At 39.8% G+C, this 9,964-nt stretch overlaps 1 pseudogene; it reads right to left on the bottom strand.

Annotated features, from left to right (window-relative positions):
- Positions 1-6,913: 6,913 nt before the first annotated feature.
- LOC102957852 lies at positions 6,914-8,155 on the bottom strand (annotated as a pseudogene).
- Between the last annotated feature and the right edge of the window lie 1,809 nt (positions 8,156-9,964).

Raw genomic sequence — 9,964 nt, 5'->3', positions numbered from 1 at the left:
GGTGAAAAACCCATAATTTTCCCAGTCAATCATTCTCTTTTATCTAAACCCCTTATGATTTTCTGTCAAATACCCCCTCTCCCACTGGAGCAATACTGTTTGTTGAAGTTTTGTAATTATGTGTATAGCTGTACCCTACCAAAAATCTTTTATTTTCAAGACATTTTTGTAACTAATATAGACTTAAAATTTTTTTTCATATTTATTTTTGTTTTGTTTTTTTTTTTAATTAAAATATCCATTCATTTATTCTATGCACATCTCTGAGCAAGGCATTGAATTGGTTGTTGGTACTCCACGTATGATTAATATATGGGTATTGCCCTCAGAGTATCATTCCTGCCAACGTTCTGCAAAAACTGGCCCTTTGTGGAGGTGAATAGTGGCCTTTCCAGTACATTTTCTTATCTCATATTTATTCTCAAGCAATTATAATTTTTTTACTGAGCATTACCAGCTTTTATTATTATTATTATTATTATTATTATTATTATTTTAATATATGAAATTTATTGTCAAATTGGTTTCCATACAACACCCAGTGTTCATCCCAAAAGATTCCCTATTCAATGCCCATCACCTACCCTCCCCTCCCCCCCACCCCCCATCAACCCTCAGTTTGTTCTCAGTTTTTAAGAGTCTCTTATGCTTTGGCTCTCTCCCACTCATATTTATTTATTTTTGAAGGAGAGAGAGAGAGAGAGAGAGAGCGAGAGCACGCCTGAGTGGGGAAGAGGCAGAGAGAGAGAGAGGGAAACACAGAATCTGAAGCAGATTCCAGCCTGTAAGCTGTCAGCACAGAGCCCAACACAGGGCTCAAACTCACAAGCCTTGAAATCATGACCTGAGATGAAGTTAGACGCTTAACTGAGTGAGTCACCCAGGTGCCCTTGTAATATAGCCTTCTATTTATTTTGTTTTGTTTGTTTGTTTTCGTGCTATCTTGACCCAGCTGGAGGCCCTGTTAGTTTTCCTTTTTGAGCAGTTAAGATTTAATTAACACAGCCACTTCCCTTACTGATTCTCATGCTGCAGGCCACTATGCACCCACCCTCATTACCCCAGGACCTGGTACTAGACAACTGGGGTTAGGCCTTATGCCCAGGAATCCACAACATTATTTAAATTAGCCAATCCATAGAGACCTAGGACCAAACCGAGCTAACCCCACCCTACTCACTCTATATAAACTGCCCCCTAAGCTCCAGATTTCTGTTCCCCTGTCGCAGGTTCAGCTCCCTATGTGGCCCTGCCTAGCTGTCTTCTCTCCTTGGAGCTAAATAACAGAATTTTGCCCCTTGTGTACTTTTGAGTGTTTGTGTGTTGTGTCACACCATCAAAACAATCTTTAAAGCTTATAAAATTTTTTTTTAATGTTTATTTATTTTTGAGACAGAGACAGAGCATGAATGGGGGAGGGTCTGAGAGAGGGAGACACAGAATCTGAAACAGGCTCCAGGCTCTGCGCTGTCAGCACAGAGCCCGATGCGGGGCTCGAACTCACGGACCGTGAGATCATGACCTGAGCCGAAGTCGGACGCTTAACCGACTGAGCCACCCAGGCGCCCCATATTTAAAGCTTATAGAACATTGATACTGTGAGCAGAATGGTGTGGCCATGACCACTGACTCGTCCATAACCTGTTGGAGGCTAGCTCTAATGTGTAAACTCCAGCAGCTAGACACTCACCCAGATGGGTCTGCCTTAACACAGGAGGAGTGATGAGCCGCTTGAACCACATTTTCCAGATTTTGCATTCCAGTGGGTTTTGGTCACAGCCTATATTTTCATAGCGGGCTCTTCCAGGATTCCTTATGTCTTTCACTTTGGTATTTCTTTCCTATTATTTGAGACAGAACCCTGGTTTATCCATTTGTTTCTGGCAGCCCCTTTAGAAGAAGGTGTTGGTTGGGCTACCCCATGGTAGTGAAATGGCACCCTGGTATCACTGGTGATGACACTTAGGTGGGGATAGCAGCTACTTTCTTCTTTGCTGCCACATAGCCAGCTGCTGTCACCAGCAAAATACAGGATCTCCAGATCCTCAGGAGTACTGTGAATTACACCCTTAAAGCCCAGTGGCCCAATGTTTAATCCAAAAGGGATCTCTGGAGCAAGGGAAATACCTCATTCTTGCATCTCGCATCCCAAACCCAACACCTGCCAAAGTTACCCAGTTGCATGACAATGCAAGGTCCCTAGCTAAGGTGCTTGAACTTCAGTGAGTGCTTCTCCAAATTAACATACCAAGGCACTGAGAATTCAGACCAGGGGGCTACCTGTGCTGTCCTAAAAGGAGAATGCTCTAGTTCTCTAAGTGCAAGTTTTAATGGAAGCTGTATTGGAAAGCTTTAGAATGAGAGAGACACCTGGACTCCTCCCTCCGTGCTCCTTTCCTATAACCACCTAGAAATTCTGCATAAGGAGTTATTAAAAAAACAAAACAAAACAAAACAAAAAAAAACAAAACCAAAAACAAAACAAGGAACAAAAAGCACATAAAAACCTAGATACAGGTGGGGGATATTTTAAAAATTAAAAATAAATTATAATTTGACCTAATTGGAAATCCACAATTTACTAAAATAATTTATGTAACATAAAGATAAAAAGGACACTGATTCGCTTTTGGACCTCTGCATCACAAGTTCTAAATTACATTTGGCATGTGCTAAAATTCACCAATTGATAAAACTTCATGGATTGATCAATACTGGGGTTCAAATTACAGGTATACTTGGGGATCCTACTGAATTTAAACATGATAACTAATAATTTGAGGATTAAATAATAATTAAATATGATAGAGAAAACTCAGTATACCTCACTTTATAGATTTGCCTAAATTTTCCAAAGTCATAATACCCATTGCCCTATAATATTCCATAATGGGTATAAAGAGTCTGGCACAATGAATACCAAACTGAAATTAAGTTGAGCCTTTGGCAGTTATAAATTGGCTTACCCAGATAAGACTCTGTGGACACCCCCATTTAAGTTGGTTAAGATGGTTCAATGTAAGTTAAAATAGGACCTCTAAGTATTAAAATGTATTAGTGTACATTTTAATTATGAATTATGAATTAATTCATTAATTATGAATTAATGAATAGGTGATTATCTTCACTGCTTCACCATTTGACAGTCTAATTTTGTCTATTCTTAAGCCTAAAACGATGAATGGTGTCTCACAGTCCCATAGTGCAAGCTTAATGCTGTGGTCCCATTCATTAAGGTCTCCAAACCCAATTCCCAGTATTACTGAAGTTACTAACTTCATCCAGTCAACAGCCAGTATTTTGTTAGTATAGATTTAGCTGATACATTCTGATTAGTTCTATTTTAACAGCCTCTCAGCTGCAGTTTGCCTTCACCTCCAAGAGGATACAGTATATAATTTTTAGGCTACCCATGGGTTACCTGAGCAGCCTTGCCATTGCACACAGTTTTTTCAGTGAAGATTTCGACTGCTTCCAACTTTTTCCAAGAGCACAGAGGTGACATTGCATTGATGACATCCTCTTCCCAAAAGTTTCATTTGACACTCATTAAGGATTCACATGTCCAGTATCTTTTAGTCATTTTTGAGTTCTGGATGCAACATATTCCTCACTTACAAATTTTACTTAATCTCACTCATGTTGCTACTTATAAATCCATTATAAACGGAGTTCTCTCCAACAAAGGCTGTAAAATCTGTGCACATCAAAATCAATAGGCATTCCCATTAGTTCCCCCAGAAACTCCCTGACTGTGGAGTCTTTAACAACCTCTTGCCACATTCCCTGGAATCTCTGGACCACCTGTGATGACCATAAATTGTTGATGGGTTTCTGACTCCAGAGATTACCTTTCTCAACCCAGTATTATATACCTTTAAGTGAAAATTGCTGGTCATGTACTAGGATCTTTTGAGAATAAAGACTCTTACAGATTCTTAAGCCAGTGTACCCAGCTTCCCACTGCGGTTAGTTCCATGGAATTAGAACCACATAAGCTCAGCAAGACTGCAGTGGCTTCTTTGATTCAGGGTGGAGCCAAACTTCAGCCCTTCTCATTTTCCACATGCAGGAGGGGATGGTCTCCCCTCTTCTCAGTCTTTGACAAGACACAAGACATTAAGTGCTGGAGGGGGTCATCCCTCCTCAAGACCCCTTAGCTACCAGGGGCATCTCTAGGGATTAACTGAGTCAGTAGGAGTGGGAATCCATAGAATATATGAATGGCATTGCCACCATCAGAAAATTGCTGGAGCTAAGTGAAATGCTTTCCATCCCTAATAATGATGTCCCAAATAAAAATGGGACCTAAGGTGAGCACAATCAGCCAAACTTCAGAGTGATATTTTAGTATTGGATGCCAGAAAATCACCCCATCTGCACATTTTTTTACAAAGTTTTGGGCCATTGCCTAAAAGTTGTCCCCTTTAGGATTAAAAACAACACACACACACACACACACACACACACACACACACACACACACACACAATGTCTGGGAATCTCTTGCTCCACAGATTTATGGAAATGATCAATCAAGTCGGCATATCTCTACATAGTCTAAGGTCACAATATAATGTCTCATAGGACACTCCTTGTCCCCTTGGAGTTTCAGACATTGCTAACAGAAACCAAGGAACACATGTCACTTCTCTGAATACACAATGCTATACTCTTTAAAAGGCATGCAAGAGAATGTTCATCTCTCCAGTAGGTACTAGACAGCCAGTTTAATAGAGACATTAGAGACTCCTATTTATACTCCAGTCTGACAAAGGGAATTCCTAAATGGGTCTCTATCTTGCCCAAGGCCTTAATCTCTCTTAATTCAAGGCCTCTTGGCTGACTTCTCTCTCACACCAACTATAAAAATACTTTCCCTTTGCTGTTTAAAAGGGGGACATGTCTCTCTGCCATGTGCATAGAGACTAATTATATATGAGGTTATTTAATAACATCTGTCTCTATACGTATGGATTTTTTCAACCTGCTTCTGTTCCACATTGGGCTGGAGGTCAAATCAAAGGTGCATTCTCTCCTGGGTCCTGTTATACATAGGCTGTCCCTCTAGTATTGAACCCATGTGAACCTAAGCTTCTACCACCTAAAAAAACCTCCTTAGTATTTAGGTTATAAGGAGTGGTTAGTTAGTCCAGTCTTTCCCTCAAATCCTCTACAGGAAAGTAGAGTGTAAACTACCAAAAGGGGGATTAAAAAAGCCTGCTTCATAAATAAAAATCACATTCAGAAATAATAAAATCAATACCATATCCCAAATTATAAAACCAGACAGCTCTTCCTTGGTAATAGTACATGTTGGAGAAAAATCAACATTAGGCGACAGACACCTGTCAGGTGCAGCTGCACACCCTTCTGTTTACTGTCAGTCTTGTTATTACTGGTCTTGGTGCTTTCATTGGTTTGGGATTCAGAGCTCCAAACCCTTCAAGTATTAGCCATTATTTCAACCAAATATGGCAAATGCTAAGACCCACTTGGGTCTTACCAAATTTTGTTAATACAAGCACTGTAGACCAAAAATCTTGCTAACTTCCCTTTCAGCCACCGAACTGACAAAAGAGGCTTAGAGCCCATGGTGATTGGTTCGGGTAGAGGGTCTACCTACAGAAAAGATCAAAGACCTACCAATATCTTGATTGTATCTTTGTGGGACCCTAAGCAGAGTACCCAGGTGAACCACTTGGGTCTTCTGAACTGTAAACTGTAAGATAATACGTTTGTGTTGTGTTTAGATGCCAGGTTCACATTGAATTGTTGTGAAAGCAACAGGCAATTGAAATTATACATGTAAGCATGTATAGGTCCACACACATATATGTATAATATATATATACACATATTTTGTAAATATGAAATGATGAAATGGAGAGAGAAAAATATTCAGAGATGGACATCATATTTTAAACATGCTTATAGACATTATTTAAGAAACACTCCAATTACTTAAGGTTCTCAGTTACCTACAACAGGTTTCACTCTGGTTAGATAAAAGCAGAAAAGAAACTTCTTAAAACTTAAAACCATTTTATTTTTTATTTATTTTTTTTAAATAATAACAATTGTATTTCTTTTTATTTTTTTTTAACGTTTATTTATTTTTGGGACAGAGAGAGACAGAGCATGAACGGGGGAGGGGCAGAGAGAGGGAGACACAGAATCGGAAACAGGCTCCAGGCTCCGAGCCATCAGCCCAGAGCCCGACGCGGGGCTCGAACTCACGGACCGCGAGATTGTGACCTGAGCTGAAGTCGGATGCTTAACCGACTGAGCCACCCAGGCGCCCCTTAAAACCATTTTAAATAATATTAGGAATTTCAGAGTCTCCAAGAAATCTAGAAGCCAGTATTATATACAGCACGATCAATGCATTGGGGCATCACTAACTACATTACCAATTTTGCTGCCATCCCCATCAATACTATAGCTTCTTCAGGTCATACTAATTACTTGCAGGGTTACTGGCTGAAAACCAGTATGGTGGCTTCAGATAGATGAACACAGCACCAAACACACTAAAACATGGTTTCTGTGTATGAACGGAATATTTGATTGGCAATGTCTGAGACCGAGCATCAAAGGAAACTATGAGAATCAGTTCTGGTGTACATCTTAGGAAAGCAGTAGTCATTATATGAGAAACAGTACAAATACATATAGGGCTTTGTAACTACAACAACAATTAGACACTCAAACTCTAATAGACTAAGAGTTGCTGTTAAATGTCACAAAAACATTTTTGGTGAAATGTTTTCCATAAAATTAATCTTAATAATGTTAAATAAATCTTTTTTTCCCTTATTTCCGGTAACTTTTTTTTCTTTTACAAAGATTTTATTAATGGTCTTTGCAGAGCAAAATCCAGACTCCACATCTAGCTGCTGAGGTGACCCTGTTATGCAATTGGTACTGGCTGTGTCCCAGTAGGCAGATCTGGCTTCCCACCCTTCTGTTCTGAGATGGGGGTGGTGGGAAGTATTTCATCTTTGATTTCCACAATGCTCACATGATCTGTCAGGGACTTCTTAGGGCCAGTCTTACCACTTGTGTCCCAGGGAAGCATGATCTTCACTTTGATGCCCAGGACACCCTGTCTGAGCACTATCAGTGTAGTAGTTAACGGAGCCCCCACTGTGAATCATCAGGCCATCCACAAACTTCTTGGGTTTAGCTTTCTGTCCTCAGAGTTTCCCGGACACCAGCACCTCACAGCCTTTGGCCCCACTCTCCTTGATGACCCACAGCACGGGCCACAGCAGCCCTTCCACACGGTGAGGCCTCCTAGGGGTTTGTAACGCAGAGACTCTGCCTGGGTCAGCACATGACCTCTTGGGGCCACCTTTCAGCATAAAGCTCTACACTGCATAAAAACTCTACAGGGAAACCAAACCTCTGCTGAACCACAGCAGTCAATTCTTGAATCCATAGGTCCTTCTCCCCAAGAACATCCTGCGTCCTGTTGGCCAAGATAATGATTTCTGTCCTGGTTGATGTAACTCGGACCCCAACCCAGGAGTCGCCATCTTCAGCCAGCTCTGAGTGAGAAACTCATTCCGTTCAGCTTTGAAGATGCCATCACCGACAGACTTCCTCTCGGAAATCTGCACCGCATGTATCAAGGAGCCCCACCCCCTTTATAATAAGACATTCCAAAATATTCTAACCTAAATGGAATTAGTAGGAATATACAAGATAACATTTGTGTAAAAATACTTTCCAACCAGTAAAATCTCGATGATACATAATGTGGGATTTTCAGCATGGTCCTAAATTAGATGGTGAAGTTAGCTTTATATACATTATAGTAGCTAATAATTATAATATTCAATAACACTATAAATTTGTGGCATTCAGACTCTCAGTTTGTATATTTAGAGAGGTAAATATAAGTAGCCAAATGTTTTGGATCTCAGTACAGGGGAAAAAAATCAACTCCATACCTGTAAGACATTAGTTTGAAAAGATTTTTCTCCCTTTAAGATTCTTAGCACATCTCATTTTCATAACAAGAACTGAGTTATGATTTTTTCACATTTTGTATCATAGCATAATTCAGTGCAGGGTTTTCGGAACCATAATTCCTAACCGTGTACTTTGCTTACAGATTCACTTGAGAAATCTCATTCTTTTTACACATCCTGCATTGAAACAGGCAGTTTGCTCCTACCTCGAAATAATGTATTGATACTAATAATGAAAACATCTAAAAAGGAAATCATTCCAAAGTAATATTTCTTGGGAGATGAGTTGAGTTATTAGCAGTTTGTTAGCAGGGACTAAAATTCTTCATCTTTTACCCTTTCTGGGATTAGAGCAGTGATAACATTTCTTTTGTGGTTCAAGGGTAAAACCATATTTTAAAAAGTACGGAGTCAAATGAGTCTTAACCTAAGTGATTCTTTGAACTTACAGCATGGGGGTTTGACTTGTAAAGAGATGGGATAGAATCTGTAAAAATGAAAGAAAACCTTCTTCAGATTCCTTCTCAAGGAAAATTCTGTGTATTGTGGATAAACTGTCTGATAACTATCTTTGCACCTAGTGAGAAGCAGAAACAAATTTACACTGAAAATTAAATAAGGCAGCAGGGTGTGTGTGTAAACGTTTGTAGTACAAAACCTCATGAAAATGACATATGTAAGGAATATAGTGGTATTACAAGTAACTGGATTGTCTCGATTGGGGCACTTGATAAATGTAATATCGCCAATTCTTGTATATTTATATTGTATAACCTTCTATGTGACACACTAAACTTCCCTTGGGTATAACCATCCTATGCTAAACATGGGCCCGTGTACAGTACAGTAACATAGATTCATGATCTTACGTAGGTTTGGGAAAGCAGAGGCAATGCCTATTGTAGTTTCAAATGACTCCTGTGTGAAAATATTTTTACTCAAAAGTTTATTCAAAGACACAGTAAGCTGAGAGCAACATTCCTTTTTTTAAATTTTTTTTTTTTTTTTTTTTAGTGTTTATTTTTGAGACAGAGACAGCATGAGCGGGGGAGGGGCACAGAGAGAGGGAGACACAGAATCTGAAGCCTGCTCCGGACTCTCAGCTTTCAGCACAGAGCCCGACGTGGGGCTTGAACTCACGAACTGCAACATCATAACCTGAGCGAACTCAGATGCTTAACCGGATGAGCCACCCAGGCGCCCCTAGCAACATTTCTTTTTTAAGATTTAAGTTTATAAGTTTCACAGATCTGGGAGCTTGTTAATAATATCCAGCCCAGGATTTACAGTTTCAGTTAAATGTTGAGGTAGACAGAATTCCACAGTGGTCTCCTGTGACGCACACTTTTATATAATCCTTCCCCGTGAGGGTGGGCAGAACTTGTGAATATTACAAAGTATCACTCCTATGATTAGGTTGCTAATCAGCTAACTTTTTGGTAATCAAATAGAAGATTAATCTGGGTGGGACTGACCTAATCCTTTGACATCTTAGATTAAGCGTCCTGAGAGAGTCTCCTGTTAAACTTGAGGCGGGACACAAATGGCCAGGTTGTGAACTACATGTAGAATTACACCCATAGGGCCTTGCTTCTGCAGCCACAGGGTAAGTGGTTCCTGCCAACACTATGGGAGCTTGCAAGAGTACTGAGCCTGAGATGAGACAATAGTTCCAGTTGGTTCCTTGATTTTAACTTGCTCAGAGCCTGAACTGAGGACCTTGCTAACTCATGCCTGGCCTCCTGATCCATGGAAACTATGAGATAATATCTGATTTTCTCAACTGCTAAATGTGTGGTAATTTGTCACACAACAGTAGAGAAATATCACAATAGTGTCTTAGAAAATGTCTTACAATAACTAGTATTCTAAAAAATAATTGGTAATTGCAACAACTCAATTTCTCTGCAGAGTATGGATGAAAACTGTGAATATCCATAGGGCTAACATAACTGAGCAAAGAGAAGATAATAGAAGACAATAGG

The sequence above is a fragment of the Panthera tigris genome, chromosome A1 (genome assembly GCF_018350195.1).
Source record: "Panthera tigris isolate Pti1 chromosome A1, P.tigris_Pti1_mat1.1, whole genome shotgun sequence".
Taxonomy (NCBI): Eukaryota; Metazoa; Chordata; class Mammalia; order Carnivora; family Felidae; genus Panthera; species Panthera tigris.
Note: the sequence above shows the minus strand (reverse complement) of the source record. Positions and strands in the feature narration are given on the sequence as shown.